This window comes from Myodes glareolus, chromosome X (genome assembly GCF_982192425.1).
Source record: "Myodes glareolus chromosome X, mMyoGla1.1, whole genome shotgun sequence".
Lineage (NCBI taxonomy): Eukaryota > Metazoa > Chordata > Mammalia > Rodentia > Cricetidae > Myodes > Myodes glareolus.
The window spans coordinates 128,727,556-128,748,562 of NC_142053.1; the positions used below are offsets into that span (position 1 = coordinate 128,727,556).

Sequence of the window (21,007 nt, forward strand, 5' to 3'; positions counted from 1 at the left end):
CCTTTAACTTGTTAAAGCATTCCTTTTGTTTTTGCTGTGCACAACAGCTGTTCTGGCCTTTCTTAGCATCCTTGCAGTGTGGTGTTGAGCATATAGTGAACTGCCCTGGACTAATCATGAAGATTGATCCTAAATATCTAAGAAGTAAGAACCAGAGAGGTGTGTTTTTTAACAGGAACACTAGCATGTCAAGGGCCTAGTGCCTCACTTGGACCCACGGAAATAACAAAGCCCTCCCCAGGTTACCATCAGGGAAATGGCAAAGCCTTCTGGTGTCCATGTCCAAGTACCAGTGTTAACTGTGTGCAGAAAGCATCAAAGGGCAGTTTCCTCCTCCCAGTTGTTTATAGCCTGGGCCTGCTCTCCTACGGAGACCTCCCACTGAGAGTCACAACCCTCCTCATTCTGCTGTGCATAATGACTTACCAGCTTGTTTGGTAGGGGCTGTTTACCAGAGCCAGCAGAGTCCAGCTGATTCCAACTTTCTCTCTCTCTCTCTCTCTCTCTCTCTCTCTCTGTGTGTGTGTGTGTGTGTGTGTGTGTGTGTGTGTGTGTGTTGTTTCTTCTTCATTGTCTGCCATTTCTTCCTTCCCTCATAGCCCCAGGCAGGTTTCTAGGACCCAGTTGTACAGGATCCAGCATATATTCATGTGTTTATTTCTTGCAGCCACTCTCTGAAATACGCATCATTATTGCATATTCATATGTGTGTGTGTGTGTGTGTGTGTGTGCACATAGATAGTTTTCACTGAGAGATAGTACTCAGAAAAAAAAAAATGGTCTTGTTCACTGTCATGACCACGTCCCACGGGCAGGAAAGAACACTTGTTAGGGTCATGAGAAGAAAGAACACATGCTTGGAACAAAGGAAATAAAACAGAGGCATGAAATAAATGTCTCTTCTATGACTCTTTTAGAAAAACAGTGATTTCTTGCTCTTGAAATATAGAGCAAATGGGAGCCCTAGGAAGATAGGGTTGAGGTCTTGGTGCCCCTCATCCTTTATGAAAGAATCAAGTGTCTAGGGGTAAAAAGAAGTGTCAGATTTCAAAACTATCGGAAGGGAGTTCAGGAAAACTCAGATCAAACACTGTCTTGAAAGCCTTGCAACCTGAGTTGAATACCCTTTTTTTTTTCTTTTTCTTTCTTTCTTTTTTTTGTTTTTTTTCATTTTGTTTTGGTGACAAGGTTTATTTGGTTACTGTTCTGGAACTTGCTCTTGTAGACCAGGCTGTCCTCGAACTTGAACTCACAGAGATCAGCCTGCCTCTGCCTCCCTAGTGCTGGAATTAAAGGTGTGCGCCACCACCGTGTGGCTGAGTTGAATATCCTAAAGTCACATAAAAGTAGGAGAGAACCAATTACACCACGGAATACACACAAACACACACACACCAATAACACCACAGAATACACACACACACACACACACACACACACCAATACACCACGGAATAGCATACACATTATTATTATTATTGTTAATTACTGGAGGTGAAGTCAAATGACTTACTTGCTCACAAATCTCATGTGAGTACACAGCTTTAGGCAACTGAGTAAACAGAAGGCCCTCATAGATTTGAAGCCCAGGAGAAAGCTTGAAGTCAAGGAAATAAAGGTGTGACAATAAGCACACAGAGCAATGGCTAAGTGAAACCGTGGCTTGAGTGAGGTCTCCACCAGCAAAAGTGTCAAAGAAACCTCATGCTAAAAGACAGATGGAGAGGTTATCAGCCAAGTCTGCCACACAAGACGTTTTTATGTGTGTCATTTGGAGCAAGTTTAACCTTTCTGAGTCCGTTTCTGTACGTTTAAAGTAGACACAACAGGATTGCCCCCTTTATTCAAGAGATGAAGGCTAATGCTAATGCATGATTAAAGCCCAACTTCCTTGTGAGAATTTCTGTTAAACAGTTTTTTGCTTCAGTGCTACTGCCTCTCTTCACAGTCTTGGCTCCGAGAGTTTCAGAGCCTATATTATGCTGCTGCTGTATACACTTCTTCACAGTTTTTATTTGCTAATCTTTTCTATAGTGATTATAATACCAAAAAGTACCATGAAGATCATTCCCAGAAGTTACAAGGTGCACAAGTCACAGCACACTGACAGAGTACAAAGGTATCCATGTTTATCAGCCTAACTGGACTAACTATGTGCAATAGTTTGCCTTTCCTTTAAACCCTGATTTTGAGATTAAGTTTGTGGGATTTTTAATTTTCTTTTAACTCTTTTCATTTAGTTTTTTATTTTTTTTTGAGACAGGGTTTCTCTGTGTAACAGCCCTGGCTGTACTGGAACTCACTTCGAGGCTGACCTCGAACTCACAGAGATCTGCCTGCCTCTGCCTTCTGAGTGCTGGGAGTAAAGGTGTGCCACCATCACCCAGTTGGTGATGGGGTTTTTAGCTTTCAATCGCGGCAGAATTTATTACTTCTAATTCAATGCCTAACAATTTCTATGTGAATTTCAGCAGCAAAATTTGCATATAGTACAGCTTTGCTATTGTATTGTGGCAACTTCATCACAAGAAATTAATTGTCAATGAAGATTTTGGAGAGGAATCTAAGAAGTATTGCCTGAGTTAACATTGACCACATGGTAAATGTTCACAAGTAGTATTTCACTTCCTCCTCGCATCTCAAGCATTGCAGACACTGTAGACATTTGAACAGAAGGGCAGTTTGCAAAGTTATAATGTGTAAAAATATCTAACAACGTCTATAAATTCTCATTTGAATTACATAAATTTCTACCCCATTTTTTCTTTAATTAAGAACAGTACCTCCACATTGTTCAATCTATATTCCCATCTAGTGGCCCACAGAGGCAACTGCCTGCAATTGAATTTCCTTTTGAATTTATTTTTTTCTAAAACCTGGGAAAAAAACAAGAAAGATATCATACCCTAGTTAAAACCACAGATAGCCTCACTGATTCAGAGGTGTCTATTAAAAAACCTTAGACAAGTTTTCTACTCATTTTCTATGGACTTTTTACATCAGAGAACTGAACTCAGGAATTGAACACTGTTTTAACTGAGTTTTGCTTTAGTATTATATTTGAAGTCATTCTCCATGTCATTAACCACTTTGCAAACATAATATTAAAGACTATACAATATTCCAACCTTTGTTAGATTGATTGTTCTTAAAACTTCAACACAAATATTGCATCATTGTGCCTTGTATCTCTTTGTCCATATTTTTCTTACTCCTCAGGTTTGAATTCTAGTCTAGAAATAACTATCAAAATGTGTTTGCTTAAAAAAGGAAAAGGAGAGCCCAGCTGTACTGGTGGTGCACACTGAAAAGCTCTCTTGGGGGTGGAGTCTGGACTGAGGTTACTCCCAAGGGAGGGGACTTGGGATGAAACTTCCACCCAAACACACACCTTTAATCCCAGCATTCGAGAGACAGAGGCAGTCGGATCTCTGAGTTTGAGGCCAGCCTGGTCTACAGAGTGAGTTCTAGGACAGGGCTCCAAAGTGAAGCTCTGTCTCGAAAAAACAAGAAATAAATAAAATAAAAGAATCTTGTCTCTATGTTGATGATCTCAAGAGTGAATTGGAAATAAAGGATAAAAAGGAAGGGCTATGCATGGTGGTGATTCCCATAAGAGGATCACAGTCTGTTTAATGAAAGAAGCAAAGAAAGCGTGTTGGTTCAGTAGGTAAAGGCACTGGCTGCCAAGCCTGACCACCGGAGTTCAATCTTTAGAATCCCCATGGTAGGAGAGATCTGATTCCTGCAAATTGTACTCTAACATGTGCACAGACACACACACACACACACACACACACACACACACACACACACAGCCACACAAGAGAAACAAAAATAATTACAAATTTCAAGTTAATTAATGAGTTAACTAACTCACAATGGGTAGGAGCTGCCGATTCCTGGATATGGAAAAAGAGCTGTCAAGTCAAAGAAAAGATAGTAGTAAGAGCCCCAGAGCCCCAGCTCATCTCTGGTCTGGGGTAGCCAAGTGTGTCTTTTGGATCCTGGGAGCATCCTTATTACAGAGGAAGAACATTTTCTTGACCTTAGGTGCTTTTGGAGTCACCTGAATTAAAATTCTGAACTCAGGACTTGGTGGGAATGTCTGTGTTATATCTTGAGTCAGCCCTGCTTCTTTTAGCCAACCATTTTCTCTGTTGAAACGTGTCTTTCTACACATTACCTTCATGTTTTAGAACGGAAAAGCCCGCTGTCCTCAGCTCTCTGATTCACTACTGAGCGGCTTCTAGGATGCCACTGTCAGCCACTGACGAGCTTCCATCTCCAGGATGAAAACAACAATGAATATTGATCTTATGTTGCAATCTCAGTAATAATAAATAACTGAGGATGCAAACAGAAGTTGATGCTTAATGTAAAATAGGTACTTGGGTGTGTATTTGTGAATCCTTTCTCTTTTAGAAGGCTAAATAATACAAAGACTACGTGGCTTCTGTACCCAGCCTTGACAAACTCAATAGAGACCTGAGTCTTAATAGTTTACCCAAAGGCAATATCTGGTCCCAAGAAAGACACGAACTGAGACCACCCAGGTACCACCCAAGAACAGATCATCCAAAGGAAATTCCTAATGTTTCAACCATTGTAGATAGGATCACCTGCCAGACACACCCATTGTTCTTCACCAGGACACCCCTAGACAAATGTCAGCCAACCACAGGTCCTGAACCTTAGAAATCCCTCACCCCAACCTCTGCTATTATAAAAACCCCACCCTAACTGAGCTCGGACTCTCCTGATCACTCCAATAGATGGACATACAGAAAGTCTGAGTTGGAACTTGAATAAGAATAAAGGCTCTTTGCTTTTACAGGACTCGGTCTCCAAGTTGGTTTTTGGGGGACTCTGTGATCTGGGCTTAACAACTTCCAGGTTTTTAAAAATATTTTTTTAGAATTGGTGAGATGGATTGGTGGGTATTTGCCACCAAACTCCAAACCCCAAATTTGAGTCCTGTGACCCACGTAGCAGAAGGAGAGAACTGACTCCGGAAAGTTGTCCAGTCATTTCTTAAAAATGTATTTTAAAGGCCTTCTAATTTGGGTCCTTATGATAGTGCAGTACTAGACTTCACTTTGTTTCCACTTAAAGTAAGAGAGATGATAAAATGTTATAGACATCTAAATCTTTACTGAACAAGAACAAAGATCCAAGTTGGCAGTTCAACCTTGAATATGATATGCTTTTAAGGGGTGATTTCTATTTTGAGACAGAGTCTGTGTATACCACTTTATTCTCAAACTTGTGATCCTCCTGCCTTAGCCTCCCTACATGTAGGAGTCTAGGTGTATACCATCATACCCAGTCAGCATTTCCTGAGTTCAGATCTCCAGAACCCCTGGACATGTTGGGTAGATGTGGCAGGCCACATGTAATTTGGGGGCACGAAAGACAAAGCAGAGCCCTGGAGCAGTCTGGCCATTCCCAGTGGCCCATATGAGCAAGCTCTTGATTCAACTGAGATGAATAAGGAAGGGAGACCCTTGAGGTCGACTTCTGGCCTCTGCCTGCACATGCGCATAAGTGTGCGAAAAAAGGCACAAAGAAAATACGATGACTCCACCGTCCATCTCCAACTCTGGGTGTAAAACAATGGAGGGAAGAAAGGAGAAGCTTTCCATCAAGTTTTTTTTCTCCTAAGAAAAAGAAAAGAGTAAAATCTTTCCTTAGGACTATGTGATCAAAATTACTGAAAACGCGGTAGATGAAATCAAGAATATGTAGCATTAGAGCACGTCTTGGTTTTCCAAAATAACTGCCCAGGACCATGGGTACTCTAATGACTAGGAAATAGGACAAATTGCCCACAATTTGAAAGTGATAGTCATGACATCAAACAGAAAATTCTGAAAGTTCTAATGTTTACTTAGATTGGTCAGCCAATTTGAACTGTAATAGAGAGATCCATGGTGAATACTAATCATAACTGAAAACACAATTAAGAAGCCGTGCCGAAGTTACATATTTCTCTGAACATCTGCTGATACCAGGGACCAAAAATATGTTTGGAAATGCAGCTATAATAATTTGAATCTATTAAAAAATTTCAGAATGATGCAACTTGAGCTGTGATTTTAAAACAGATCATTTGTGGGAAGAATTAGGTATGGAAAACTGAATGAAAAATTGTCATGCCTAGGCATGAAATGACTTGGAAGAAATGTTGTCTAGAGGTTTCTTAGCAATAGGTGGGAGTAGATGGCTGAAGTGATGGCTTTGTCTAAGATTTAGAATGGGAAAAGGAGAAGGACCTTATAGTCATATGAAGATATGTTGGACTGATCTACCAAAAACTGCATAGATTGCTGTTATGGAATATTAGTTTAAGATGTGTTACATTTGTTTATGCTGTGGAATATTTGATTAACGATGCAAAGGTGTGTTGCGTCTTTTATGATGCATTTGTTTAACTCTGTGAAGCTGTATTACTTTGCCTGTCTAAAACACCTGATGCTCTAATAGAGTGCTGAACAGTCAATAGTGAGGCAGGAGAAAGGATAGGTAGGGCTGGCTGGCAGAAAGAATAAATAAGACAAGCAAAAGAACAAGGGAGGGGGGTGTTAGCGGCCAGCCAGCCAGCCACCCAGCCACTCCTCCACCCCTCCACCCCTCCACCCAGCCACACAGTCAGCCATGGAGTAAGAGTAAAAGATATACAGAAGTAGGAAAAGGAAAAAGTCCAGAGGCAAAAGGTAGATGGAATTATTTAAGTTAAGAAAAGCTGGCTAGAAATAAGCCAAGTTAAGGCCATGTATTCATAAGAAAGAATAAGCTTCTATGTGTAGTTTATTTGAAAGCTGGGTGGTGGGTCCCCAAAAAGTCAAAATAGTAAAAAAAAACATAAACAAAAACCCAACAACAACAATCAACTATAGATTACCTCTGAGAAATTCCACCAACTATTATTTTTAATTTAGTTTAATTTAATGTGTGTGGGTCTTTTACCTGTATGTATGTCTGTGTACCTGTTGAAAAATGACATCAGATCCCCTGGAACTTGAGTCATAGATGGTTGTGGCTACCATATGGGTTCTGGGAATCGAACCCAGGTCCTTTGTAAGAGCAGCTAGTACTTTTCACCAGTGAACTGTCAACCAATTAGTATTTTTTCTATTTGAGACAAAGTTTTTCTGTGTAGTCCTGGCACTCTGTTTTTAGACCAGGCTGGCCTTAAACTCAGAGATCCACCTGCTTTTCCTTGCTAACTGCTGGGATTAAAGGCACGTGCCACCGTGTCCTGTCTTTGATCAAATATTTTAATTGGTATTTCTATTAAAGTTGTCCAGGTGCCATAGAGACTTGGCTTAGTGACTCAAAATTTCCTAGATTCTTACTCTTGGCACCCAACTCTTTTACACTCATGAGCTCACTCAGAAAATGCAGGAGCTTTGTCCATGCACTTTCACAAGTCTCATTCTAGCAAGGGTTTTGTCATTGTTGTTTTGATTTGAAAACATATCTACATCCTAGCTATATTAAAATCCCAAGTATATTCTAAAACAAGAGGGAGACAGGATTTATCAAATATCTTAAGCTATTTGGCTGTTTTTGGAAGCACTGAAACAGAACACTTAGAGATCTGAAAGGCCTCCTGAAGGAGGTAGCTGTTTAATCAAGCTTTGCCATTAACAGCTAAACTAAGTTTAGTTAACTCTGTTCTCTTTAGGTACTTGCAGGGATAGCTTTTTAATTCATTCACGTTCGGTGTGTGTGTCTGTGTATGTGTGTCCTTACTGACAGCTATAATTTGGAAACCACATGCCTCACACAGACGAATGTACTGGAACTGGGTCTACAACCAGCGCCACACTTTTTGGAAGGTTCAGAAACTTCAGACAGAGGGGCCTGGCTAGAGGAATTGCTCACTGAGGTCATTCTTGTATCACTAGCTTCTAAATGGTTATCTGCTCTCCCTCTCCTTTTCTGTCTTCCCCATTCTTCTACGGACTCTCCTCTCCCTTCCTCATCTTCCTCCTCCTCTTTCCCTCCTTCCATCTGCCAAGCCCTCCTTTTCCTCTTTGCTATCCCTCTCGCTTTCTCCTTCCTCCTCCTGCCATACACTCCCTTCCTGCTCTTCACCCTTCTCCTCCTATTCCACCATTTCTCCCTCCCTCCCTCCCTCCCTCCCTCTCTCTCTCTCTCTCTCTCTCTCTCTCTCTCTCTCTCTCTCTCTCTCTCTGTGTGTGTGTGTGTGTGTGTGTGTGTGACCCAGCAATAATCATGGACTTAGCAGACTCCTCTGCTACTTATGTCTGCCTCTAGTATATTCTAGTATATTTTGCTTTACCGCAGCCTCAAAGGCAGTAAATCCAGCCAATCTTTTTCCTTTCCTGAGGCAGGTTTCTCTGTGTAATTCTGCCTGTCCTGGAACTCACTCTGTAGAACAGTCTGGCTACAGACTCACAGAGATCCACATGCCACTGCCTCCTGAGTGCTGAGATTAAAGGCGTGTGCCACCATCACCTGGCAAATCCGGCCAACCTGAAGTGAAATAAACCCTCCCTCATTTCAGGTGTTTCTTGGGCATTTGTCACTGGCCATTGGTCATATCTTAGCAATATTTGTTAACCTATCATCCATCCTTTGTAACCAAAGCTGGGACATTGCTAATAATCTACTTCTGCTTATCTTTTCCCATGTCTCCCAGAAATGGCCTGAAGTTTTATGCATTTGCTGTTTTGTTCTCTGTGTGTGAAAACGCTGTCTTGTTTCTTTCTGGTAGGTTTTGTACTCTTCACAGCTGCTCAGCCATGTCTTCTGGGACTTCCTTTATGTCTTGGTTACTTTTCCTGTTACTCTGATAAATCTCCTGACAAAGGCAACCTAAGGGAGAAAGGGTTTATCTCAGCTCCCACTTTGAGGGTACAGCTCACCGTGGCAGGGAGGTCGAGGCAGCAGGAACTTAAGGCAGCTGCTCACATGGCATCCATAATCAGGAACAGAACGTGATGACTGCATGTATTAAGCTCACCTTCTCCTTTTCACATAGTCAAGCATACAGCCACCAAATGGTGCCCTTTATAATGGATGGGTCTTTCCACTTCAGTTAACCTGATCAAGACAATCCCTCACCGGTGGGCCTGGAGGCTTATCTCCCTGGTGACTGTGGAGGTCCTCAAGCTGACAGTTAAGGTTCACTTCCACACTTTATTTACCCGGCATGAGGTTATTAGCAACTGTGCACTGTGTTGCATGAAGAAGTAGTTTATTTTCTTTTGAATAATAGGAACCAACCAAGGAAAGAGTGACTATAGGAGCATTTCAAGTGAGGAGGAGAGTAGCATAAGTGGTCACTAGTGCCTAGGAAATGTTGGGTAGACAAGAGCAGAAAGATGTTAGATTAAATATTGGTTACCAAAGGATGATAGCCATTTATGAGGAACTCATTTTGGTGCCCCTGTAGCATAGTAGGGAAAACATGATCCAGAAAAAAAAATATGTGGTACATTATCATAATTAGAAAAGAGGATTTTGGGGTTGGAGAGAATGGCTCAGTGGTTTACAGCACTTGTTCTTGCAGAGGACTGGGGTTCAAGTCCAAGCACCCATATGATAGCACCCAACCATCCGTAACTCCAGTTCCAAAGCCCTTTTCTGACTTCCAGTGCAAGCTTTTGATGTACATACATACATACATACATACATAATACTCAAATAAATAAAGTAAAATAAATTAGTCTAAAAAGTTTTTCTTTTAAAGAAAAGAGGGTCCATTGTGGAATATCATTTTAACTATGTGAAGGTGTGTAGCCTTTGTTTCCTCTGCCTTTGTTACCAATGCAAAGATGTGTTACATTGTTTTCTGCCACGTTTATTTAATTATGTAAAGATGTGTTGCATTTGTTTCACCTTGCCTGCCTAAGGTACTTGACTAGTCTAGTAAAAAGCTGAATGGCCAGTAGCTAGACTGGAGAAGGATAGGTGGGGATGGTGGGCAGAGTGAATAAATAAAGAGAAGAAAGCCAGTCTGGAGACAATGAGAAGAAGAAAAGAATGAGGGAGAAAGAAAGGGACACCCAGAGCAGGAAGTCAGGTAGCCATCAGCTAGCCAGACATGAGAAGTAGTGAAAGTAAGATATACAGAAGGAAAAGAAGGCAAAAAGCCTCAGGGCAAAAGGTAGATAAAGAGAAACAGGTCAATTTAAAAGAGCTAGCCAGAAACAAGCCTGAGCTAGGCCGAGCATTCATAACTAATAAGAAGTCTCTGTGTCATGATTTGAGAGCTGGTTGGTAGTTCAAAAGAAAAAGTCCGGCACAAGATTCCCAAAGTTTCCCACCACATAGAAATGGTAAGTGTTTAAAGAGGTAGAGATTCTGCGTTGTCTTGATTTGATATGTTATATACATGTATTGAGTTATCCCACTGTAGCCCGTAAATTTCTACAAATAATCATGGCTCAATTAAGACAAGAAAGAAATGAGTGCTTTGCATGGAAGTAGAACATGTGTGATCTATAGCAAGAGAGGCCAGTGACCCTGAGGCCTGAGGGAAAAGCAATAGAGGATGACTTTAGACCATCACCTAAAGGCCAAATCACACAGGGTCATGGAGGCCATGGTAAAGATCCAGGCCTCTGTCCTAAATGTGATGAGAGAAATTAGGCAGGATAATACACAATCTGGTCTTTAATTTAAAAAGTCAATTTGACTACATAATAGCGAATACATTGAGAAGAAAATGTGCTAAGAATTCAATCCTGAAGTCGTTTCTATTATCATCCCCACTATAAAGACAAGGATGTTAAGACTCAGTGATTTTGGGTGGCTTGCCTAGGAATGCATAGTTGCTACAGAACAGAAAGGATTTATGTTAAAATATTATACTTCGTGTACTAGTTCGAATTCTCTAAAGGAACAGTACCAGTAGAAATTGGCTTACTAAACTGGCTTACAGGATGTAGTCTAGGTAGTTGAACAAAGGCTGTCTCACAGTGGAAATGTTCTCAGCGGTTGTTCAGTCTATGAGGCGGGAGGTCTCAGCTGTTCTAATCTGGTCCTGAAGGTCTGGAGGATTCTTCGAGAGCTGCTAGTCTGCAGTTTATGTTGAAATACTAAGCAAGTCGGTTTGAAAATCGGTGAAGGAATGTCACAGCAACAAGATAGATGGGTTTGCCAGCAAGATTGAGGACAAACAGGCAAAAAACAGTTTCCTTCTTCAGTGTCCTTTATATCTGGGCTGTCACCACTTCTGGTATGGACCAGATTTAAGGTCTGTCTTCTTACTTCAAATAATCTAATTCAGAAAACTGCACACAGAAGTGCCTTGTATCTTTGGTTTTAGTTGATGCTAGATTCATTAAAATTGGCAACCAAGATTAGCCATCACAAGTTCGTTCATTGTCAACTTGGCACATAACTTTCAGCTACTCATATCATGTTTAATTTCTAAATGAAAACAATAACCATGCCATAATTCCATCAAACATGATATAATTATCCCACCTAAAACTATAGACACATTATATAATTTAGAATAGATTCATAGTCCCTTGAGGAATGCTTGATATTTTATTGTCTCATAACTTAAATACAATAATATAGGTTTATACCAATTAAACACTGATATTATCTTAATCAATGATACATTGTATGATAAAGATGTAAAGGAAAGAGAACTCAAATATAGGCTTTTATATATAAATGTGCAAAACTTGTTTTGAACACACTAGAACAGAAATTGGTACCAAGATTGTGTGGTATTGCTCTGAAACCTGACCATGTTGTTTTGGGGAGGATTATGTTGAAATCCGGGACTTTGTGTGTAAAAAGTCATTGAGTGTTCAGAGTTTAGTAGACTATTCTGTGGGAGCTTGAAAGATAAAAACGTTGAGAGCAATATAGACAACCGGAGGTCTGCTTTTAAAGCTTTAAGGAAGCAAATTGATGTGACATTCTGAATTACAGATCTTTGGTTCTGGTCAACTGGGGCTTCAGGATAACTGTGATTAACAAAGAAACAACACCATTTTGCTTTACTGTGACAATTAAAGCTTGTTAGCTGGGGCCAAAACCAACCAACCAAACAAACAAGCAAACAACCCCACCTATAATTAACATGAGATCAGTATTATTGAGGTGAAATCTGTAAAGTGTTTCCTCAAGGTTAATATACAAAGTATGTTCTAGAGCAGAACCAAGACTGCATCTCAGACTGGCAGCTGGTCGTCATAATGAATAAAAGTCTCCTGGATGTTACTGACTTGGACAAACATGTGAGCTGCAGTACTAAAGGGTCATGGAGAGCAGCTGAGGCTTAGCTTTGTGAGAGGCCAGGAGAGAACACTGGTGAAGGTGTAGCATCCATTGCAGTGGAAACTCCAATATTGAAGAAATTATGGAGAGATGTTGAAGCTTAGCATCATGTAGTGTGATTAGAATTCTTTCAGATATGGCAGTGGGCCATTGGTGAAGGGGAAGCTTCAGGAATAGTGGAGACCCCACCATATTGGAGGTACCAGGGCCATAGGACACCGGCTACCTTAGTGACAGGTGTAAAGTGGAGCTGGCTAGAATCTAAAAGACAACTGCACGTGCAGTGGGCTGCAGAAGCAGAGAACTGGAGGAGCTGCCCGAGCCCGGGAGATTGGGAATCCCAGACATCAGTCTTGTAGCTATTCTTACCTCTGGTCTTGGGTTATGCTTTGATTTGATTATGACTGTGCCCCGGTTCTTTCCTCTTGAAAGATTCTAGGAACTGAATAGTTTAAAGAAACCGAATGAACATTTAATGTTTGACTTTTTTTTTAATGTGCACTGGTTATTTTGCCTGTGCGCATGTCTGTGTGAGGGTGTTGGATTCTCTGGTACTGGAGTTACAAACAGTTGGGAGCTGCCATATGGGTGCTGGGAATTGAACCTGGTACCTTTGGGAGAGCAGCCAGGGCTCTTAAGGGCTGAGTCATCTCTTCAGCCCTTAGTGTTTGAAGTTTTAAAGACTGTGGGACTTTAAAAAAAAACTAAGAGTGTGCTTTGTATTGTGGTATTGATATTAATGTAAGATCTTGTGAATTAGCAAGAAATTAAAGATTATGGTTTAACTGTGGTATATTGTATTGGTCCATCTAGTTGTCAAGTAGTCAACTGTTCTGATTAGGTGTTTTTTTGTTTTGTTTTGTTTTGTCAACTGACACAATTGCAAGTCATCTGGGAAAAGGAACCTCAACTGAGAAAGTACCTCCACAAGATTTCCTGTAGGTAAATTTATAGGGAATTTTTTTTTGATAATCGAAGTGGAAAAGCCCAGCACACTGTAAGCACTGCCATCCAGGGGCTGGTTGTCCTGGGTGGTATAAAAAATGAGGCAGAGCAAAGTGTGAGGAGCAAGCCAGGAAATATCGTTCCTTCATGCTCTCTGCCTCAGTCCTGCTTCCGTGTTCCTGCTCTGTTTGAGTTCCTTTCTTGACTTTCCTCCATGGTGGACTGTGAGCAGGGTGTGTAAAACAAATAAGCCCTTTCTTCTCCAAGTTGTTTTTGGTGGTGATGTCTGTATTACAGTCATAGAATGTAGCTAGGATTCTTTAGAATCTGTCCTCTGAAATGTGATACCATAGATGGAGGTAGAATTTAGACAGGTTTATATTTGAGATACAGACTTAGGAATTCATTGGCTCGTACTCAGAGCCACAGTACTGTAAGGGATCACACAGGAAGACAATATAGATAGAATAAAAAGGAAAAGAGAAAACTAGAGTCTCTCTAATATTTAGCACTTAGCAGAAAAGCTGTCTGAAGAGCAGCCAGCAAGGTAAAAGTCAAAACACAAGAGTATTTCTATGCTGGGCAGTGGTGGTGCAAACCTTTAGTCCCAGCACTCTGGAGGCAGAGGCAGAGGAATCTCTGTGAGTTTAAGGTCAGCTTGGTCTACAGTGCAAGTTCCAGAACAGCCATGGATACATAGAGAAACACTGTTTGGGGGAAAAAACAAAATACAAAAAGAAAAAAAGAAAGGAAGGAAGGAAGGAAGGAAGGAAGGAAGGAAGGAAGGAAGGAAAGAAAGAAAGAAAGAAAGAAAGAAAGAAAGAAAGAAAGAAAGAAAGAAAGGAGTATTTCTATATGAAAACCATTAGGAAAAGAACCCCACCAAAAGAACATCACTTCCTGGTCAGTTATACTAAATGTTTCAGAATGGCAAAGACATTTAAGGACTGAAAAATGATAGTTTGATTTAGAAATAGGGACATCACTGTAGATCTTCAAAATAACCACTTCAGTAGCGTCACAAGGAAGAAGAGCATGCTGAATTATATTTAAAAGTAAATAGAAACTCTCAAAGAGCATTACGTTTTCACAGGGAATATTATGATGGAATCATAAGAATTTTAGACTGGAAGTTTCTTTCCCTTTAGGGAAAGAAAACTCATCTAACTTTGAGCAGCTGGTAAAGTTCTTCCATTTGATGAATGTGCAGTAAATATTTCTTGAGCTGAACTAAATTACATGCAGCTCCTATTCCCTCTCTTAGGAAACTGCATGTCAATCAGAGTGGTGGCACAACCATAGCATGGCGGCGTGGCATGTTCTCTGCCCCATATTAAATGTACCTTTAAAACGAGTACCTTCAAAAGAGTACCACGAAGCCAAAGTCCCTCTGAAAAATACTCAACTGCTCTTGGATATCTAAGGAGCATTGGGGGCTTTCAGATGTCCACCTTGTGGTCATTTATTATTTATTAAGGATTAAAAGCTAAAATGCCTTCCCAAGCCAAAGTGATCGCATGAGTATGTGTGTGAAATGCTCTGGTAGGGACTATGGTGAACTCATGAGATCAAATGACATCTGAAGAGGCCAGGCACTGATTATTTCCAACCAATTAATGGCCAATTGGAAAGTGTGTATAAACATGGAAAATTAAGTTTTATATAGAAATCTAGATTTTATACAGAAATCTAATTTTTTAACAATGGGTCAGCCTTTTTTTAAATTTTTATTTTATGTGCATTGGTGTTTTGCCATGGGTATCTGGTCCTCTGGAACATGGAGTTCTGCCATGTGGGTTCTGGGAATTGAACCTAGGTCCTCTAGAAGAACAGTTGGTGCTCTTAACCCCTGAGCCATCTCTTCAGCCCAGAAATCTAATTTTTATACAGAGATTAACTTTTACATAGAATTTTCCAATGCTGGTAATCTTTTCAATTTGACACATACACACGTATGTTTGTGAGCATAGTTGCACATATATACTGTAGGCTAAACAAAAGATATCTGTTGACATTTAAACTATGAATTGTGGGTTTGTGAGCTCCATTTTAGAGCACTTTTAACTCTTGCTACCAGACTGCCAGGAGTCTCTCCCATCTTTACTAACATGCCTGCTCTGATTTCCCCAAAGAATATCATGTTGGAGCTGGGCAGTAATGGAACACACCTTTAATCCCAGCACTTGGGAGTAGAAGCAAGTAAACCTCTGAGCCTGGTCTACACAGCAAGTTCCAGGACAGCCAGTGCTACACAGAGAAACCCTGTCTTGAAAAACAAAAACTAGAAAAAAAAAACCCCAAAGCAAGCAAGCAAAAACCAATGCTGGCTGTTTTTTATTTATTTTTTGATATCAAGAACTATCAGAGGTTCCTATTTCTCTACAAGAGCTACTTCTTAGCTAAGGTCTCTATCTTCTTAGCCACTTTAGGGTATATGTAGAGAAGCTTGATAACATTATTTCCTCCATACTTCTGTGTTACATGAGTAGGTAATGATATTACAGAATATGGAGATTTTTTTCTTTCTTTCTTCCTTCCTTTCTTTCTCTCATTCATTCATTCATTCATTCATTTACTGTTTTTTTCCGAGACAGGGTCTCTCTGTGTAACAGTCCTGGCTCTCCTAGAACTAACTTTTGTAGACCAGGCTGGCCTTGAACTCATAAAGATCCGCCTGCCTCTGCCTCCTGAGTTCTGGGATTAAAGGCATGCACCACCACTGTCAGACTGGGGATTTTCTTACAAGTTCAAGTCCACTCTTTTCTGAATGAAAGGATGAAATAAATGGAGGACATTACTCCTAAAGTAGGGAGAAGAGTTTTAGTGTAGACATAAGAGAGAAAGCAGAGAGAGAGAAGGGTACAGGCTGAACGTGCCTGGCAGACTAAAACGGGAGCTTGAGACGAGAGAGGAAGAAGGAGAGCAAGAGAGGAGCAACCTACCAAAAAGCACTCTTGGACCAAGAGGTCAAGAGAATGGATTATATAGTAATCAGGCTAGGGAAAAGGAAGTGAAGACCAACCCCTGGGAGCGGGAGGTTTAGGACAGAGGGCGGGGTGAGAAGTTCTGGCAGGAGCCTTAGGTACTAAGGGGATTCTGGGAGAGCTGGGAGGAGCCACAGGTATTGAGACTGCTGTGAGAGCTGGGAGGAGCCACAGCTGACAGAACTGGTCCCAGTCGACTTTGTTATGTTAATAGATCTCTCATTTAGCCGTTTGTCCTGGGTTTCTGAGATGTAATAGATTCTGCTGTAGCACTGCTGTCTTCTGCATCAATCAAGACATATTTTTGTTTGTTTGCTACACGACTAAATGAGATACTACATATATTCAGTTCAACACGCCAAAGCTCTGTACTGCAAAAATGTTTGAATATAAACAAGACTCAGACGAAACTCATAAGGAAGCTTGTGTGGTCTAGTAAAACAGCATCTAAATATCTGTAATCTAAAACAAATTGGAAAGTATTGGAAGCTCAGAAAAATCAGGACCTGGTTTAGTTTGGGGCTAGGAAATTCGCAAGAGAGAGAACTTCATTTTTCATTCATTCATTCATTCATTCATTCATTCATACCTCTATGATGAATTTATTAAATGCCCTTATTTGGGCCAGTTACATCACAAGTTTCTAAGAGCAAACTACGAGCTAATTCAGAGCATCCGTTACCAAAAGTCTGGAGACTGGGCCTGGTAACACCTGGAAGCAAAACAGTGCTGAGTTTAGAACCTATGGTGGGTAAGCAGCTGAGAATGTCTTGATAATGGTTCAAAACAGCTCTTTTAAAAAGGATTCTTATTCTTGTAAGACTTTTTGTCTTGAGACTAAATAGCTTTCTGTCCTTCTACTGGTGAAGGAAGGTGGGGGTCTTTGATGGCCTTGCATCAAGGTCAGAAGTTAAAAAATTACTCACACGATCCTTGCATTTACATACCTAATGCTCTTCATTTGTCTTGCCTACATCTCTGACCAGTTAACTCCAGCAAATCAGCTTGCTTGTTTTTCTAATATCGTGGTACACTACAGGTTTCCTTAAGAACTATATGGGAAAGTATTTGTCTCCAGAGCCCTCTGACCAACGTTTAAATCCCAGCTTTACCATTTCTTTCAGTTGGAGTTTTGGACAAGTAATTCTACCTCCCAAGGCTTCTGTTTTCTCATCTGAAAATAAGGATGATAATAATAATAATAATAATAATAATAATAATAATAATAGCCAACTCATTGTGATGTTGTATAATTAAATGAGGTAATATAATCTCACTATAAAGCAGAGAAGGTTCCATTAATTTAGATGGGCTTAAGTCTCAAAAAAACTATGCTCCCTGGAACTATTAAGAAACCTAAGTGAGAAATCAGCTACCAACTGCAAATCCTAAACACAACCCAAAAGCACACTGCTAGTAGACCACAGCTTCTACCAGTTACTCTCAATGTTAGCCCAAGAGTAAAGTATCTAGACAGATATTTTAAGAGATAATAAAGGCAAGTTTTTTATAAAAGACATTTATGTCTTTGATATTATCTTTTTTGGCATGTTTAAAAATAGATACTAGTCTGGGCAATGGTGGTGCATGACTTCAATCCCAGCTCTCGGGAGGCAGAGGCAGGTGAATCTCTGAGTTCGAGACCAGCCTGGTCTACAGAGTGAGTTCCAGGGCAGGAGGGAGGGCTACACTGAGACCCTGTCTTGAAAAAACAATAACAGTAAACCAAAACCAAAACCAAAACCAAATAATGATAAAATAAAAATAGGCATTACTCAATATAGACAAAAAACAAATAATTGAATAAAATAAAAGAGATATTACCCAATATATCTCTGAAGATACTGCCCATAATATTTCTTAAATTTGTATTTTTCCTATTTTACGTTCATTGGTGTTTTGCTTCCATGTACATCTGTGTGAGGGTGTCAGAAGCCCTGGAACTGGAGTCACAGACAATTGTGAGCTGTCATGTGGGTACTAGGAATTGTACCTGGGACCTCTGGAAGGGCAGACAGTGCTCTCCACTGCTGAGCCATCTCTCTAGCCCCAATATTTTCAAACATGTATTTATTGGCTTCCCATTATACGGCAGTCAATACTCATATATATATATATATATATATATATATATATATATATATATATATATATATATATTTGATTTTTCTTTTTTCAAACATTTTTTTGTTTCGTTTTGTTTTTGAGACAGGGTGTTTCTGTGTCTGTCCTGGAACACATTTTGTAGACCAGGCTGGCCTTGAACTCACAGAGATCCACCTGCCTCTGCCTCCTGAGTGCTGGGATTAAAGGTGTGTGCCATTGCTGCGGCCTGATACTCTTTGTTTGTTTGTTTGTTTGACACAGGATTTTCCTGTGTAGCTTTGGCACCTGTCCTTGAACTCAGTCTGTAGAGCAGGCTGGTCCAGAACTCACAGAGATCATCCTGCCTCTGCCTTCCAAGTGCTGGAATTAAAGGTGTGTGCTACCACCGCCAGGTTCCTGGCCATATTTTACAGATAGAGACAAAAAGATGTTCTGAAGAATTGAAAGTGACCCAGGAGGGGAAAAGGGTCAAAGTTGGCTCTAAGATTTTTTTTTCTTTTTTTGGGGGGTCTTGAAACCAGGTGTTATCTTGAACTAAAAAGGACACTAGCAACAAACTTTTTTTTTTTTTTAGTTTTTCAAGACAGAGTCTCTCTGTGTAGCTTTAGAACCTGTCCTGGCACTAGCTCTGTAGACCAGGTCAGCCTCAAACTCACAAAGATCCGCCTGTCTCTGCCTCCAGAGTGCTGGGATTGGCGTCTGCCACCACCGCCTCGCAACAAATGTAATTTCTGACGGGTCACTGTAGAGCTCCACTTCCTGCCCATGATGGGTCCTATTCAATGCTCTTCTGACTTTTGAGTTGCCTGTTTTGTGGAGTGGGGTGGTGGTACTGGAAGGCTTTTTATAGTTTGGTAAAGGTATCACACAGATTTCTGGGTATCACTACAGCCTCTTTTTCCATTCTAGTCAGAAATTTGGAGTCACAAGGATGAAAGATGATGACAGTATTCCCCCCCCACCGCCCCTGCACCAGGCATAACTTGGAGAAGCCCCACAGGCCAGGAGAGCTATTAAGCCCCTTCAGTCTAGAAAGTGCAGGAGAGTGGGCGGTGCCAAGGAGGGCGTAACAGGAACTTTCTGGAGTTCTGGCTGGCTAAGGCAGAGCTTTTACCAGAAACAAAGTTAAGAGACCCGGCCTGGTGTGGTGGGGCTGAGCCTCGCTTGGCCGGAAGGAGTTTGGGTGGGGTAGAGTGGGCAAGCTTCTGGACAGAGGTGAGGAGGAGAGGCTTCCACTAGGAGCTAACCCCAGCTTCATAAACCCAACAATAAGGTCTGGGGCATTGTTAAAAAGGCCCCAGGATTCTGTCCGTCCATCTAAGAGGGAGGAAAACCCCAGTTGTGTGATGCGGCTTTAAAGGGGCTGGTGATTGACAGAATGTGTAGCAGTGGATGGGGTGGAGCCGCTGGGTGGGGTCTGGGACAGGCAGCTGGGAGAAACCAAAAGGGAGAAACAAGCAAACCATTGCCCCAGATATCGCTAAGGCTGGGCAAGGGACGCTCCTGCGAATGAGGGGAAAGGAGGGTTTTCGTTCTTACCACCACTCTTACCACTGGCTAACTCGCTCACAACCTTCTGTCTTGTCTTAAGATCAGTACTACGGAGTGTGCCGGCATCTCCCTAAGTCTCCCTGGGCGAGGCGGCGAGGACCCGCGCGCTCTGGCCCTGGAAGGGGCTGGCAAGAGAGGATGCCTTCGGAGGCGCGGAACCCCAAAGTAAGTCCCTTTCATTTTGCGCGGCCAGCACCTCGCCTTCGACCGCCCTCGCGGGGTTTCGGCGGGGCGGGGACGTGGCCGCATTTCTTCGGGTGGCTCACGCCAGGAGGAAAGAAGGGTGGGGCAGGGTGGAGTAGGGTGGAGGAGACGGGTGGAGGGTGGTGCTCTTGCGCCCAGAGAGGCCACGCGGCCAGCCCGTACGCACTGAAGCGTGTTGTGTGTTTACAGCCTGGGTTTCCACTCCTGGTGTTACTGCTTCCCTGCCACCCTTCTAGCATTCTTTCTTTTTGTCACACTCCAGCATCCCTATCAGGTTGCTTGAAACCTCAAGCTGTGAGCTGGGAGGGCTCCATCTTGCCTAGCTTCTTAAAGGGACAGTGCACAATTTTACCTAGGGGACGTTTGTACTTGGACTGGAAATTCAGTTTCAAGAAGAATATCTGTGCCTTACCTTGTTTTAACACTACCTGTTTATTGGAAGGAATTTGTGTGCAGAGAGCGGCACCTCCCTCCCCCAGCTTCCCCTTCAAACTTGCTTCTAATATCCAGAGGAATTTTAGGAGGTGCAGCGTGGGCATTGATGCCAATATGCACATTAGTTAACCACAGAGTCAATTGGCTCTGCAGTTTTAGCTGAAGGGAAACATTTCCATTTCTTAAGAGATAACACTGCAGTTTAGATGACTTGAACAAATTATTTATTCTACAGATATATATTTAACGCTAACTTTATTGCCTGTGGCTGATTATGCTGCTGGACAATGTGTGTAAGATCTCAAGGCCCTGCAAAATGCTGTCACTGACTTCTTTATTAGCTGATTGCTGGCCAAGACCTCATCCCAGGATGTGGAGAGGAATGTTGAATTTGATTCCAGCTTTTGCCAAGCATCTCTAACATACACACTCCTAGTTCACATGTATTTTCTTCCTAACAATGCTGGGAATCCATATACTCAAACCAAAGGAACTGGGAGCACAGG

The 21,007-nt window shown here is 41.5% G+C and overlaps 1 protein-coding gene across 1 annotated transcript in view; it reads left to right on the forward strand.

Annotated features, from left to right (window-relative positions):
• Positions 1–19,739: 19,739 nt before the first annotated feature.
• The window catches only part of Klf8 (KLF transcription factor 8), a 157,371-nt gene continuing 156,103 nt past the window's right edge, over positions 19,740–21,007 (forward strand). Inside the window, exon 1 of the mRNA XM_048461524.3 lies at positions 19,740–20,027. The gene's annotated coding sequence lies outside the window, so the exon portion shown is untranslated. The remainder of the gene's footprint in view (positions 20,028–21,007) is intronic.